Source organism: Sciurus carolinensis, assembly GCF_902686445.1.
Source record: "Sciurus carolinensis chromosome 14 unlocalized genomic scaffold, mSciCar1.2 scaffold_123_arrow_ctg1, whole genome shotgun sequence".
NCBI classification, from domain to species: Eukaryota; Metazoa; Chordata; class Mammalia; order Rodentia; family Sciuridae; genus Sciurus; species Sciurus carolinensis.
Genome location: NW_025920108.1, coordinates 1,889,779 through 1,907,304, shown reverse-complemented (window position 1 = coordinate 1,907,304; position 17,526 = coordinate 1,889,779). Strand labels below are relative to the sequence as shown.

At 36.0% G+C, this 17,526-nt stretch overlaps 1 pseudogene; it reads left to right on the top strand.

Annotated features, from left to right (window-relative positions):
- Positions 1 to 15,194: 15,194 nt before the first annotated feature.
- LOC124973314 (metal-response element-binding transcription factor 2-like) lies at positions 15,195 to 17,141 on the top strand (annotated as a pseudogene).
- The last annotated feature ends 385 nt before the right edge of the window (positions 17,142 to 17,526 follow it).

The window sequence follows — 17,526 nt, the reverse complement described above, 5'->3', positions numbered from 1 at the left end:
TGGCTAGTGTTTCAAGGATGATGTTGAATAGAAATGACAAAAAAGGGCATCCGTGTCTTTTTCCTGTTTTTAAAGGGAATGCTTTCAGTTTTTCTTCATTAAGAATGATGTTGTGTGTGGGATTAGCATAGATAACCTTTAAAATGTTGAGGAGTGTTCCTAATATTCTATTTTTTCTACTGTTTTGAGCATAAAAGTGTGTTTTATTTTATCAAATTTTTTTTCTGCACCAATTGAAATAACCACAAGATTCATAACCTTAAGTCTATTGATGTGGTGAATTACATTTATTCATTTCCAGATGTTGAAACAATCTTTTATCTCTGGAATGAACCCAACATGATTGTGGTGCACTATCTTCTTAATAAGTTTCTTATGTGATTTTCCAAAATTTTACTAAGAATTTTTGTATCTATGTTCACCAGGGATGTTGGTCTAAAGTTTTCCTTCCTTGATGCATGCTTTTCTGGTGTTGGTGTCAGGGTGACACTGACCTCATAGAATAAATTTGGAAGAGTTTTCTCCATATTTCATGGAATACTTTAAGAAGTATTGGTATAAGTTCTTATTTGAAGGTCTTGTAGAACTTAGCTGAGAATCTGTCTGATTCCAGGCTTTTCTTTGTGTGTAAACTTTTTGATGGTTTCTTCTATTTCACTGTTTGAAATTGATCTGTTTAAATTGTGTATGTCCTCTTGATTCAATTTGGGAGAATCATATGTCTCAAAATTTTTTTTAATGTTTTCAAAATTTTCTATTTTTTTTGGAGTATATATTTTCAAAGTAGCTTCTAATTATGTTATGTATTTCAATGGTGTTTGTTGTGATATTTCCTTTTTCATCACAAAGTTTGTAATTTAAATTATCTAACTCCTTCTCTTCATTACTGTGACTATCTGTATGTATACTTTTTCAAAGAACCAACTTTTTGTTTTGTCAATTATTTGAGTTTTTTCTTTAGTTTCAATTTCATCAATGTCAGCTCTGATTTTAATTGTTTCCTGTCTTCTACTTCTTTTGGTGTTGGTCTTCTCTTCTCTCTCTAGGGCCTTGAGATGTGGTTTTAGGTCATTTAGTTGTTGAAATTTTATTCCTTCCTTTAATACACTGAATGCAATGAATTATCCTCTTAGTACTGCTTTCATAGTGTCCCAGAGATTTTGATATGTTGTATTGTAATTCTCATTTACTTGTAAAAATTTTTTATCTCCTTCTTTATATTTTCTGTTATTCATGCTATATTAAGTAGCATATTATTTAGTTTCCAGGTGTTGGGGTATTTTCTGTTTTTTATTTTGTCATTGACTTGTAATTTTATTCCATTATGATCTGAAGGACACAAGGTATTATTTCTATTTTTCAGATTTTCTTAGGACTGCTTTGTGGCATAATATATGTCCATTTTAGAGAAGGATCAATGTGCTTCTGAGAATAAAATTATTTGCTCATTGATAGATGAAATATTCTATATATATATACTTGTTAGGTTAAATTATTGATTGTGTTATTGAGTTGCATGATTTCTTGGTTCACTTTTTGTTTGTAATATCTATCTAGTGGTGAGAGCAGTGTGTTGAAGTCACCCAGAATTACTGTGTTGTGGTCTATTTGGAACCTGGAATTGAGAAGAATTTTTTGATGTACATAGATGTGCTGTTATTTGGGACATAAATATTTACAATTGTTGTCTTCCTGAATGGCAGTTCCCTTCAGAAGTAAGAAAAGTTCTTCTTCATCCCTTCTGACTTTGTCATGGAGTCCACTTTGCCTGAATAACTCTCACATTTTCCTGAGTCAATGTTCATGGTATGTTTTTCCTCATCCTTTCACCTTTAGTATATGGATGTCTTTTTTCTATGAAATGAATCTGTTGAAGGCAGTATATTGTTGGGTCTTTCTTTTTAATCCAATCTGCCTGTATATATCTTTTGATTGATGAGCTTAGACCATTAACATTCAAGGTTATTATTGAGATATGATTTGTTTTTCTGGTAATTTTGGCTTATTTTTAGTTTTTAACGTGACTTAGCTTTCCTTTTTTTTTTTTTTTTGGCTTTACATTTAGGGTACTTTTTCCCTTTCCGACTTAAATTGTTATTTTCATTTTCTTCTCATTAAATATTTTGCTGAGAATGTTTCTTAGCATGGGTTTTTTATTCACAAATTATTTTAACATTTGTTTATCATGGAAGAATTTTATTTCATTATCAAATCTGAAAGTTAGTTTTGCTGGGTATAAGATTCTTTGTTGGCAACCATATTTTTTAAGAGCTTGAGAAAAGCTATTCCAGGCCCTTCTAGAATTTATTGTCTGGAGTGAGAAATCTGATGATATCTGTATTGTCATTCCCCTATATGCAATCTGATGTTTTTCTCTTGAAACCCTTAAAATTCTATCTTTATTTGAAAGTTAAGCATTTTCATTACAATATGCCTCGGTGTGGATCGGTTGCAATTTTGTACATTTGGTATTCTGTAAGCCCCTTGTATTTGGTTTTCCATTTCATTCTTTAGGTTTTGGTAGTTTTTGGATATTATTTTATTGAAAAGTTTATTCATTTCTTTGGGTTATAGCTCTGTGCCTTCCTCAATCCTAATAATTTTTAAATTTGATATTTTCATAATATTCCATATTTCTTGGATATTACAGTCATTATTTCTTACCATCTTTTCTCTTTGGTCAACTTTATTTTAAGATTAAATTTTTTATCATTATTTTGTAAGGTTCTTTCTTCCAAGTGATGAAGTCTATTGGTGACGCTTTACATTGAGTTTATTTGGTTTATTGTTTTCCTCACTTCAAAGATTTCTCTTTTTTTTCAGAATTTCTGTAAAGGTTAACTGGGGTCCAGCTATAAGGGTTAAGGGGAGGGTTAATAAAGAGGCAAGCACTCAGGATGGCAAAGAGCAAGAAGTGGCTCTCTTGGGAAAGACAGTCCAGTTTTTTTTTTTTAATCAATTCTGGGGTCATATCAAGATACCTAGATTACATAGTAAACTTATCTTTGCCCATGTACAGATCACATAACTTTCTTGCTTCTTAGAGTCCACTATTACCAAAGTAAGTTAATGTCTCCAGGAATCAAGGACAGATGATTTGCAGACATTTCTAAGCCATTCAATCAGACTGCCTTTTGTCCTGAGGAGATTGCTCAACTCAAATAACTTTCGCTCCTTCATATTGACTGATCTGAAATCCCTACAACTCCACTTTTTTGTTTTTTATATCATTTTGAATAGATATGACTTGTCTTCTCATTAAGGAAGGTGGAGGGAGAAAGTAAAGCTAACATTGGCAAATACAAGCACAGCATAAAAAAGCATGATTAAATAAACATTCTTCAATGAATACCTGCTTGATCCATGTAAAGTTTGGCAGCCATGAGGTTAATCAACCAAATAAATCCCAATCTCCATTGTCTTTCTACATGTTCTTTACAATGTCTTTAAGATGATCGAATTCATTTTGAAAGTAGTTATTATTATCAGTTATATTGAAACAACACATTGTTAAAATCTTGGCATCATATATGATGTAAAAACAGCAAATAATCAGTAGGAACCTGTTATCAAGAATGATTTGATGATACAAATTTCAGGAGAATAAACAATTTCTGCTAAGTATGGAGGTACCACCAACAGGGATACAAAAACAGAGAAATAGCACAATACTAGCCAGCATCATTATACAATTTTGGGTAAGTTTGGAAAACAGAGCTGTAACCAAGTACCATCTCTGTGCCAGAAGCCTGATGTACATGGTGAGATATAGGATCTCTTTGGAAGAATGGTAAGCTAAATTGATTCTAATTACTATCTTGCTTCTCTGGCTTACTACTGGAGTAAGGGTACCATGATGTGACTATGTCCTGGGAGCAACTGTGTTTCTTTCTTTCCCCTGGCTCTTATTCCTAGCACATGAAATCAATCTTTAGTTACACACAGCAAAACATTGATTTTTAACCATTATAAGTTAGGCAGGGAAGCAAAACCTAGCAATGATAATTAAAATTAGCAATGAGTAAATGTAGTACTTTAAAAAAGCTTTAGCCTGGGCATCCTCATCTTTGGTGAGGAGATAAAAGGCCTCATTGTTTGAAAGGCTCAAGGTTTGAACAGCAGAACTCTGGGAATGAATAGAGCAGAAAGGACTTATGTGGCTACAGTGAGCTCCTTGGGGAAGGACTCGGAGCTTCTGTGGAATTCAGCAAGTATTTGTAAACAATGAACAACCTGTATTTTCTCTCCTTATTGAGAATTCTGTCTCATGATTAAAATATATCTTGGTGACATCCTGGCAAAACCTTGGGAAATGACTGGAACTATGCTAATTTTTCATCTACTATTACCAACAATAAGTATTATTTATATTCACAGGTGTTTACACATTATCTGGATTTGTGGGAGTTGGGATGTTTACACCCAGTATTGAAAATTAGAATCCAGTCACCTGGATGGTGTGTTAAAGATTTCTGAGTTCTTAGGTCTTAGATAGGCTCTGCATAAACATTTCATTCAAGTGCCTAATAATGCTCTTGGTCCAGGGGTGATATTTTGAGAATGACTGAAGGCCAGTGGTTCCTACTTTACATTTAGAAATCTGAAGAATAGATTGCATTCTGTGTGGTAAAAGGAGTTGCTGGTGATTGTCCCAGGGCACTCCACCACTGAGTTGCATCCTCAGCCCTTTATATTTTGAGACAGGGTCTTGTTAAGTTGCTGAGGTTGGCCTTGAACTTGTGATACTCTTGTCCCAGTCCTGTGTTACTACAATTACAGTCCAGTTCCAATTTACCTGGCTTCATTACTGTTTTTAAAAGCTACTTGCTTGAAAATTTCAATTTTAATTTCACCAAATAGACCTGTTTTTTCTCTTGGTGCCAATCAAAAGGTAGCCCTCCCAAAAAAATACCATGACCCAGTCTGGATGGCTGACTTGTTATATGGTCTTGGACCCTCTTTTCCTGATTGAACCACAAAACTAAGGGAAAAGAATTATGCACCATTTAAAATATTAATACCCTTCCAATGAAAAGAGTAATTGAACATAGAAATTTTTAAACTGACAAACATGAAAACATGGTAAAAGGAAGATTTTTCTGAAACTAGATATTGCAATTGATGAATTTTCAGCATTCAGATTATGATTATGTCCCTTTCAAACTTATAAAAGTAATCTATCAAAGTAGCAAACCTCTTTCACATATGCTATTAGTGTACTGGCAAAGGAAAAAAACATGCTTGACCTATAACAAATTTTAAATGATGCTGGCAGGTTTCCTGTTCTGATTTTTACATAGGTAGACTGGAATCCTAAGGGTGAAAACTGACAGAACTGAGGAGTTTCTGCATATGTTCATTCATGTATATTCATTGTCCATTCATGTACAATTATTATAGCAGGCTATCACATATATTAAATAAATCCAAAATAGGAGAAAAGACACTAGTTGTTCTGGAAGTGGTATGCTTTCAAACTGAGATATATTTTAGTAAAGAGATAGATGTCAGAAACATTGTGCTAAGTGTTGAATGTCAAGTACCCAGAATTACAAATAAAGTGAAATGTCTTCTTCAATTGAATAATTTGAATTTTTGAGCTTACATGTCTGTACCATTCCAACTTTTAAAACAGATTTTTATCAAATTAGAAATGCACCCAGTAGGTACAGATACATGTTGAAATTGTGTGGAGTTAGTCAAATTTTCATTTGAGACTGTGTGCTAAAATTTTTAGTTTGACAAATCTGAGCCAGTAAATATTTGCAATGCTCTGCAGCAGGGACTGTAAGAGATATACAGCATGTGGATAACAGGAGAGTAAACCTGTTAGCAGGAACTGAGGAACTGCTGGTTCTTTGCATTCAGGGACTCAACAGATTCTGAGGAAGAAGTACTGCCTGAGCTGAACTGGGAGAAGGGACAGGATTTTGATAGAGAGCAAAGTATATTTTAGGACTTACTAGATCTGCCTGTTTAGGATACAGAAAGTATATTCAGGAAGATACCTGGTGATAGATGAAGTATGAAAAGAAGGCATGGACTATGAATAGTTCCACCTTAATCTGCTGTTATACCTTCAGACATGATATCCATGTGAAGGAAGAAATCAATAGAAAGTGGAAGCAACAGGAAGTGAGGAGAAAATTATTATTACACTACTTCAAATACTGAAGGGACAGTGTACATGCAAATCAATTTTGAAGACATTTCTTAGGCACAATTGAGAAGAACTTCAGTTTGGTTTGAAGAGTAAATAGGTAGTAAAATGAGGAAGAGGCAAACTGATTATGTGACTATGAGACTGACAATGTTTTAGGAAAGATAGCTAATAGGCACTCAGGTCTTCCTGCGTGCAAGGTAGTCTGGGCCACTTATCATGTCTTATTTAATGCTACCAGTATTTCTGTTGTAAATGTGAATAAACAAAGGCACAATGACATTGCCCAGTTTACCCAATATCACACACTAATAAGTGGCAGAAGAAGATTCAAATTTAGTTTGTATTCTTAACCACTTCTCTCACTGACTTAGAGCACCAGGGAAAAACAGTTTTCTTGGAAAAGAAGCATTCATTGGGGATGACTAAAATGGAAATAGTTGTCAAGTCCAGGTATGTTTATGGAGAAAAGTTGGCTGAGGACAGACATCTGGCCTATGCTTCAATGTAAGAATTACTCTGGTTGCCCTCCCCTGACTCCTATCCCCCACTCCCCCACACAACACACTGTCCTCAGTCAGGAACTTATTTGCCTTTCTGTCAAACATATTTTCCTCTTGGTTTCTAAAAGCTGCCCCAGGTTACATCATGTCAATCATCCCAAATATCCCTCTGATGCTGCAGGGTTGGTCTGTCCATTCCTTCTCTGTAGAATAGATGCCGAAGGACAGAAAATGGAAGAAAATAAAAAATCCATTGACAAAATGAGTCCAACCTGGAGCATTGGGCTCCAGCTCTGCTTGCAGCTTCTGCTATACATGTGTCCCCAACGTTAGCTACTTTCTGGACCACTTGTAGGATCTCTTATATTCATTATAATTTGTACTTTTATCACTACCATTTCTATTAAATACTCTTTCTGTGAAGGAAAAACTGTGCGCTGTAGTAAGGAGTCAATAAAAAGGACTGAGAAACATGCCAATAAAGACAGGTTAATCAAGAACTGTGACAATTAAGTGTGCATAAATAAGAAGTTAGGGGCTGAAATCAGTGATTTCTTTTAAAACATCAGACAATACTAATAAAACCAAAAGGGATTCTTTTGAAAATGTGGACAAGATAGACAAAGACCCAAACAGGAAATTAAAAAAACCACTAACAATGAAAATCAAAGACCTGACCTCCTTCAGTGTTCACTCCAAGTCAATGAGTATAGTGGTTAGGAGGACAAATAAGAGAGTATAAAGTATATGTGAAGAATTTGAAAACACAGTTGAATTGGATAACATTTTAGAAAGAAATAAAAATTTTAAAACACCAGGAATGAAACTGATCCTTGAATACACCAATAACCACTGAATAATTGAAACAGTAATTAAGACACACTTTAGCATCTGCCAAAGTAAAATCTTGGGTAACTTAGTAGAGGTAAATTCCAATCAGAGCTTAAAATTAGGTGCTGCTGCTTATTAGCTGTGACCTTTATGTAATCAGAACTTCAACTGTCTGCTCATTTGTAAAATGGAGATAATTAAACATTGTATCCACTAGATATTAAATGAAATGACAGAACTTGATAAGCAAGAAATCACAGATGTAAATAAGTTACTGAAATATTTTGAAAAGTGCAAAAATGTACTTACATGTTCTACAAATATATATTGTTCTTCTAACAGGTGCCATGTTCTGCAGTTTGATATTTAGTGCTGAAGTTTATATTTAAATGTAGTCTGGTCTAAATAAGAATTATGCTACAAGACAATATAGAAAATTATTTTGACACATATCATCATAGGCAATAAAATATCCGGTGCAGAGAGTTAGGTATTAATAAGAGGCCTTTACTTCAGCTTGTTCAGTTGGGAGCACAAATGATGGATTTGCTTCTGACCTGACACTTGTCACTAAAACATACACCTTTTTATCCTGCTATTTATCATATTAGTTGGTAGCAATATAGAAATTAACTTCACACTGTTTTTTTTTTCTTATGAGTTTTCTTCCTAATAAGTTTGATATTATTTATGCACAAAATATTTTTTTCAGAGTTTGGAGTTTTGCTCAGTTGTAGAGGGCTTGTCCATCGTGTGTGGGCAACTGGATTTGATTCTCAGCACCACATATGAACATATAAAGATCCATTAACAACTAAACAAATAAATAAACTATTTGTGCACAATGAACCTGAATGCATTCTGCTGTCATGTATAAGTAAATAGAACCAATAAAATATTTAAAATACATTTTCAACTCTAAAAGAGATTCTTCTTCTAAATACTTCAAGATAAACAATCCTCATTTTTAGTTTACTCAGAAAAATCTTTGTAGTGCTCTGGAAAACTAATGACAAATTGTAAAATACAGTATTAGAAATTACCAATTTATAAAGAGTCTGATTTAAATTGTTTTTCTCAATATTTGAGGAATATAAATTCCCAGGGAATTTATAATAATTATTTTAATTTGTTTTTTCCCTCCAATTCCTCACACTGCTTAACATCCACATGCCAGTGCCAATCCCCAGTCTAGACAGAACTTCTTCTCCAGTACTTCTTTTGTAGAGCTTTCAGAAATCCTGATGATATCTGACTGCAAATAAGGGCTCATTAACTGATCAAATTTGTTCCCCTGGGCTAGTTTACTTGTGTCATGAAAAGAACATTGTGAAAACTTCTGTCCATTTGGGTTGCACTTTTCATAACATGGATAGTCTACATTTATGTTAGCATTCTAAAAACTGTTTTATATATATTCAAGTATATCTTAAAATTTGTGTTGCATTAAGTAAATTTTAAAGTTTTTGTTTTTATATGCTCTTAGCTTTTAAGCACTGAACACAATGAGAGTGAATAAACTTTGTTAGTATTTTTATTGTAACCAATACGTATGTGAACCTTTTTTCTCTTTAATTTTGCATATGCTGAATTGTGCTTGTATACACACTATAATCAGTTGTGCCTTCCTTTGCCTTTAGTTTTATATCAATGTTTTATATATTTTTATTTTTGAAAGAAAATGTTTGAAAGAAAAAATTTGTATCAAAAAATTCTGAGGTAAAATTTCATTATTTTTCACAAGTAGGCAAAATATGAAAATATATTCATATCACTTTTTTCTTTTAGCTTTCAATTGTATAAGAATTGCCTTAGAATCTCTTATCAATTGAAATTCATTAAATGTGATGTCCAAGTAACATTTTTATAAGAGTAAACTAAGTCATACTTAGACAATAAGCATTCATAAAAGAAAACATTCTAAAGAGCACTTTTTAAACTTTGAAGCCACTTAGATGTTCATATCTTTTTTCCTCCCTAACAGAAATCTGAAATGAAAAGTCACCAGTCCATAGCATTCAGACTGCTATACTTTCTAGGTGAGCATATTGTTATTTCAAAAGATTAGCCCTGATTCTTCCTACAGAAAAATCACACCAACCTTATATTTTTACTGTATCAATAGAAGGTGGGTTTCTCTAAATACCTGCAATGATAATTAACTTTTAAAAATATAATATTTTGAAAGCTCACTGGTGATGAGCTCAACAAACAATTTTGTACCAACTTTGTGAGGATAATCACAATTTTTGATGGATCAAGAAATGTACTCTAATACAAATACAGAACAAGGAAATGAAGGCATTGCTTGTGGAAACTGAGACATAAAAAACTGCTTTATGTTTTACTAAATTGATGGTAACAATAAAATAAAACCTGGCAAAAATTCTTCACATCACTGTGGAACTACCTGCAGATACAACAAATAAATAAATTTGTGTAATATAGTTTAGAACAATGTTTAAAAAAATTTGTGTTCTGTAAAAAAAAAAAAAATCAGTAGGCACCATTTCCATGGCACTAAACCTATACACAAAGTAGGAATTTTCCAAAGTATATAAAATAAATAAACTAGAAAGTGCCCATTTAAGTTTAAATGGAATTTTTAACTGCAGAGCAACAGAAACCAAACTGAAATGTAACCAAACAACAGATTCAAACCAGGCATTAAATGGCAGAGATTATGAAAAAACTAAGAAGTGAACTTTATGAAAAATTATTTCTTGAATTTTCAAATACCGAAATTAGGCTCAGTTAGAAATTCAGATTTTCAATTGGAATCAATCTTCTCTCTGTTGTGTGGAGAAACAGGGTTTATGGAAAAAAATTCAACAACTCCAGTAAGTTATAACTGTAAAGTAATGGGACTGACTCCAAAAACCACAAATAGACACGACTGGTACTTCATCATGGGTTAATTCTTTACTAAAATAAAAGCAGCTGGTTCAGGGAACTGAAAATTCCTGAAATTCAAATGTGTGAGCTAGAACAGCTGAAAGGGGCCTTTGAGAACTCTTCCCTCCACCCATTTCTTGATCAGGAAAGGTTTGAAGAAGCTGAGAGTTGCCTGGGGCGACTGAACCCATTGAAGAAAGAACAGTGATAGATATTCCAATTTCATATTCCAAAGGCCTAGCGGTAAATAACTACTTGTTCAAAATGGTTAGGTGAAGAAACAACAATAAAAATTATAGAATAAGGACTGAGGTTATAGCTCAGATATACATCCCTTGCCTAGCATGTGTGAGGCACTGGGTTCAAATCTCAGCACCACTTGTAAATTATAAAATCAAGTTCAATTGACAACATTTTTTTTTAACTGTAGGATAAAAGAGCACATACAAAATGCAAGATTCTTATGGAGAAACAAAAATAAGTCAACAGCAAGAATTTCAACTACAATTTTTTAGGTATATAATTTTTTCTTTTTTCTTTTCATTCATTGTACACAAATGGAGTACAACTATCATTTCTCTAGTTGTACATGAAGTATACTCATACCATTTGCATATTCATATATGTACATAGGGTAATGATGTTTGACTCATTCTATTATCTTTCCTTCCCCCACTCCCTGCCCATCCCTTATTGTCAGGAGTGGGCTCTGAGGGCCCCAGAGCTGCACCCTGGCCTGATTTCTAAGATGGCACCTGGTAGTTTGCCAGAATAAGCCGTACTCATAAACAAGTTTCAGGAAGTAACCCTGATTGGCTGCTGTATATGAGGTGATTCTGCTAACTGCCTTGTGACTGACCCTTGATAGGCTAATATCTCAGACTGACTCTGATTGGCTTTTGCTTGCTAATTGCCTAGTGACTGACCCTTGATAGGCTAATATCTCAGACTGACTCTGATTGGCTTTTGCTTGCTAACTGCCTAGTGACTGACCCTTGATAGGCTAATATCTCAGACTGACTCTGATTGGCTTTTGCTTGCTATATAACCCAGACACTTCCTGGAATAAAGTTCATTGTTCATTGTTCATTGGTCTTTGGTCTTTGGTCTTTGGTCTTTTTTGTTCCTGTGAAAAAGAAGCATATGCGTTATCATTGCCTCCGTGGGCTGGTGGTCGATGATAAGTGGTGCTGAAACCCGGGAAATGAGTATATAAAGAAGAAACTAATTAGGTAAAATCAAGGTAAATTCTGGCCAGGTTAAGGTTCACGGAATAAGCGACGAATTTAAAGTTCACGGATAACAATGGAGAGTAAGTGTGCTTTCGCTTTTGTATTAATACATACAGTAATTTACTTTCTAGATAGTTTGGTGGTAAAAGATGGGTACAGAAATGTCACAAGTGCATATGGAAGCTCCCTTAAAAGATTTGCTCTTTTAAGGGAACTCCTCTTGAAACTAAAACAGCTCAGAATTTTTTATGCACAGTGGAAAATATTGCTCCATGGCTTTTAGATGAGGGATTACTGAATATCCCTCAATGGGAGCATCTAGGGGAGGATTTGAGAGCGACAGAGAGAGTACAACCATTACCTCTGTGAACCATGGCCATATGGATGTTAGTTAGAGGGTGTTTAGATACTCCTAAGCCCAAATGCAGAGAGGCCATAAAACAAGGAGAAGAGGTTTTGGAGGAAATAAAAGAGGAAAAGTCTCAAGCATCAGAAAGGGTGTCAATAAGATCAGAGGCAGACAGGGAAAATGAAACCAGTTGTGAGGATAGCTCTGAAGAGGAAATGGAATTAGTGTGTAGGGCTAAAAATCTTGCTATTAAAGGCTCACCCAGATCACAGGTGACAGTCAAAAATAAAGCTCAAGGACTTACACTGTCTGCTCCCCCACCTTATAATGGTGACTACGTGGGGAAACAAAAATGTTGTTGCAGCCATTCTGAATCAATAGGATGGAACTTCCTACAACAAGGCACAATAGCCTTTCCAGTGTTTGAAGATAAAAGTAATCAGAGATTCCATCAATCCTTAGATTTTAAATTAGTAAAACAATTAAAAGAGGCTGTTATGACCTATGGCCTCCAAGCAGCCTTTACTTTATCACTTGTGGAATCCATAGGGGGAATGAATCTTACTCCTGATGATTGGGGTAATGTGGCATGAGCCAGGTTGTCAGGTGGGCAATATCTGGTCTGGAAAACAGCGTGGCAGGAGCATTCCAATGATACTGCATGCCACAATGCTGCAGCAGGAAATCCTCAGTGGAATTTAGAGATGCTTATGGGAATGGTAATATTCCCAGGACAACAAACTCAAATTGGCTATAATCCTGCAGTGTACATGCAGGTTTCTGCAGCTGCTGTAAAAGCATGGAAAAGTATACAAGGGAGTGGGGACTTGCAAGGTCAACTGTCAAAAGTTATTCAGGGATCAAACAAGCCATACGCTGATTTTGTAGCGAGGCTGATGCAAACAGCAGACTGCATCTTTGGGGATGTGGATCAAGCTATGCCCTTGGTAAAACAGTTAGCTTATGAACAGGCTAATAAATGGTGTAAGGATGCCATTCATCCCTGGAAAAATAAGGACCTAAGTACATATATCAAAGTGTGTAGAGATATCAATGAGACTGTGATTCAAGGAGAAGTTATGGCAGCAGCCATTGCACAAGGATTACAAGGTCTTATAAAAAGAGGAGGGCCTCCAGGAATTTGTTTTTATTGTAAACAACCTGGACATTTCAAAAAGGACTGTTCACAATTAAGGGACCCTAATCAACCCCCTAGAAGACCTAAGCCTCAACTTTGTCCTAGATGTATAAAAGGTAATCATTGGGCATTTGAATGTAGATCTATGATAGATATAGATGGAGTACCTCTGCCCCCTCATGGACAGACAAAAAATGGAAGTTGGGGCCCATCTCCCTGGGGCCCCTCAAAAGTGTATGGGGTGGTTCAACAAGTACAAAGGACTCACCAACTATTGACAATCCAAGGAGAGTCACAACAGGGAGTGCAGGATTGGACTTCTGTGCCACCGCCAGAGCAATACTAACTCCAGAAATGGGAGTACAACCTATCCCTACAGACCTAAAAGGTCCCTTACCTCCTGATACTGTTGGAATTTTATTAGGTAGGAGCTCTAGTGCACTCAGGGGACTCATAGTTATCCCTGGAGTTATTGATTCTGATTTTACAGGAGAAATTAAAGTTCTTGCTCATTCTTCTCAAGGAATTATGTCCATATCACCTGGGGACTGCATAGCTCAGCTCTTGATTATTCCCAGCCTTCATAAAAAATTTCCATAGACCACAGCAACTAGGGGAACTGCAGGTTTGGGATCTTCTGGGGTTGATATTGCTTATCTTACAATGGATCTAAAAAATAGGCCTATGCTCAAACTAATGATTAAAAATAAAGAGTTCTCAGGACTCCTAGATACAGGAGCTGATACTAGCATTATTACCATAAAAGATTGGCCAAAAGAATGGCCTCTACAAGTAGCAGAACAAACCTTAAGGGGATTGGGTGTAGCTACTAGCCCACAAAGGAGTAGTGCTGTATTAACTAGGATAAATGAAGAGGGTCAACAGGGACCAATTCAACCTTACATCTTAGACCACTTACCTGTTAATTTATGGGGCAGAGATATTCTCATACAAATGGATTTAGTACTCACTACAGAAGGCCATTGTAGCCAAGAGGCTCAAAATCTAATGGTAAAACAAGGTCATAAATGGGACAAGGGGCTTGGCCGCTATGGCCAGGGAAATACCCAGCCAATTAGTGTTAAGGCCAATCAAGGTCACCAAGGCTTGGGTTTTTCTTAGGGATCACTGAACAAAAGTATATAAAAATAACTTGGAAATCTAATGCACCAGTGTGGGTCTCTCAGTGGCCCCTAACATTAGAAAAACTTAAGGCGGCCCAAGAACTGGTACTACAACAGTTAGATGCAAATGATATTAGACCTTCTACTTCTCCTTGGAATACCCTTATTTTTATCATTAAAAAGAAATCAGGAAAATGGAGGCTCCTTCATGACTTAAGAGCTATTAATGCTACTATGCAAGCCAAGGGACCAACTCAGTTAGGACTTCCAGTCCTTACTGCTTTACCAAAAGATTGGCCTACAATAATTATAGACATAAAAGACTGTTTTTTCTCTATCCTATTACATCCTCAGGATTGTGAGAGATTTGCTTTCACCCTCCCATCTGTAAATCATCAACAACCTGACCAACGATATGAATGGGTTGTTTTGCCACAAGGTATGGCCAATAGCCCCACTATGTGTCAAATTTATGTTGATCAGGCATTAAAGCCAATTTGACAAAAGTACTCCAAGCTTATTATCTATCATTATATGGATGATATATTATTATGCCATCCAGAAGAAGACATATTAAAGAATATCTACGCTAATTTGACAGAACAACTTAAATCATGGGGACTCGTTATAGCCCCTGAAAAAGTACAATTGGGTAAAACACAAGAATTTTTGGGAGCCCAACTAAACAAATCAGTAGTGAGACCACTAAAGACTGTAATCATGCAGTCTGCGGGAAACCAAAATGGTGAAGGGCTGTAGCAAAGTGGGCTGTGTTTGAGGCCGGTATAGGAAGGCTCACTCTACCCACGACCCTCTTCCCTGAGGACCTCGTTTTGTGCGTGCATATGTGGGGGGCTCCCGGTGGGGCGGGTGCCCAGTAAGTGTTCGGAGTCACAGGGGAAGTGCTCATGGGGACGTGATTGGTTATATTTTCCTGTATGAAGCAGTTGGCACCACTGAAGTGACCAAATGAGAGACTCTACAGGGGCAGGTAATTCACTGGTCCACAAGCGGTCTCCTTTATGTCGAAACCAAAAGACCCCAACATCCTTGACCAAGCTGTCTTTACAGGATGGACATAAAGCCAAAATGTCAGCATGTAAATTTGAAGAGGGTCAGGATGTCCTAGCTAGATGGTCAGATGGTTTGTTTTATCTTGGAACTATCAAAAAGATAAACATTTTGAAACTGAGCTGCTTCATCATATTTGAAGACAGTTCTAAATCCTGGGTTCTCTGGAAGGACATTCAAACAGGGAGTTGCAGATTTGGGCTGAGAGGTCCCAGGCTGTCTGATTACTTTCCTGACTGGAGCCATAATCCCAGGAGCTATGGGAGACCAGGTCCTACCAAGCATACCAAGTAAACAGAGTTGAGGAGAAATGACAGGATACCAAAACAAACAAACAAGAGCCACTGGAAGTGGGAAAATGGTCTGTACAATATGTCAAGAAGAGTATTCAGAAGCTCCTAATGAAATGGTTATATGTGATAAGTGTGGCCAAGGGTATCATCAGTTTTGTCATACACCTCATATTGATTCCAGTGTGATTAATTCAGATGAAAAATGTCTCTGTTGACAGTGTGTTTTTGCAACAACAAAGAGGGGTGGTGCACTTAAAAAAGGACCAAATGCCAAAGCATTGCAAGTCATGAAGCAGACATTACCCGATAGTGTGGCAGACCTTCAATGGGATGCAGGTCATAAAACCAATATCCAGCAGTGTTACTGCTATTGTGGAGGCCCTGGAGACTGGTATTTAAAGATGCTACAGTGCTGCAAATGTAAGCAGTGGTTTCATGAGGCTTGTGTGCAATGCCTTCAAAAACCAATGCTATTTGGATACAGATTTTATACATTTATTTGCTCTGTCTGCAGTTCTGGACCAGAATACCTCAAACATCTACCATTACAGTGGGTAGATATAGCACACCTATGCCTTTACAACCTAAGTGTTATTCACAAGAAGAAATACTTTGATTTTGAACTTGAACTTATGACATACATTAATGAAAACTGGGATAGATTGCACCCTGGAGAGCTGGCAGACACACCAAAATCTGAAAGATATGAGCATGTTCTGGAGGCATTAAATGATTACAAGACCATGTTTATGTCTGGGAAAGAAATAAAGAAGAAGAAGCATTTGTTTGGGTTGCGAATTTGTGTTCCTCCTGTGCCACCAAATGTGGCTTTTAAAGCAGAGAAAGAACCTGAAGGAACTTCCCTTGAATTTAAAATTAAAGGCAGAAAGGCATCCAAACCTATATCTGATTCAAGAGAAGTAAGCAATGGAATAGAAAAAGAGGAAAGAAAAAATCTGTAGGTCATCCTCCTGGACCATACACAAGAAAGATGATTCAGAAAACTACTGAGTCACCGTTGGAAAAGGAATCAGTTTCAGAGAGTCCTACCTTGGATTTACCTTGTTCTATAGGGAGAACTGAGGGACCTGCACATTCTTCTAATACCTCAGATGTGGATTTCACGTGTGCTTTCAGTGCAAAAGAAACTACATCATCTAGCATTTCCAGGCATTATGATTATCTGACTCCAGAAAAAGAACTCGCACAGGAAGATCTTGGCCTGCTGCAATACCACATTTGCGGAGAAGAAGAGGTCATCTTCCAAGACAACACTCCAGACTCAGAACTCAGAAATTGTAAAAGATGATGAAGGCAAAGAAGATTATCAATTTGAGGAACTCAACACAGAGATTCTAAATAACTTTAGCAGATCAGGAGTTACAACTCAGATCAGGAGATTATCTGAATAACTCCATTACTAGTTATTTTGGTGCTGCAGGTAGAATAGCATGTGGTGAAAAATACCGAGTTTTGGCTCATTGGGTGACACTCGATGGAAAGGCGCAGTATCTTGTGGAATGGGAAGGAGCGACTGCATCCTGACTGTAGGACTGAACATTGTGTTCACTGCACTCTCACTTTATGTAGGTACAGTTCAAAGCCCTAAAGAAGTCTGGCTTTTACTCTTTCTTAAAACAGCAAGAACAACAACAACAAAATCACAAAAGAAGATGATACTAGCCTTAACATGTACTTGTCAATGTTACAGATATTGTTATAAAAAGATATCTTTTACAAATCAAAACAGAGACTTAATTTTTAAATCTTAAGACTTGTAGAATATTTTTAGGATAGGATATTAAAATTGATTCAAACCCATGCATGGTGTTAGATAATTTTTCTAATTATTCCATTGAGTCAGTTTTTGTGGTTAGTGGTTATCAGAGCAAACAGATCATGTAGATAGCACAAGACTTTGGAGAAACAT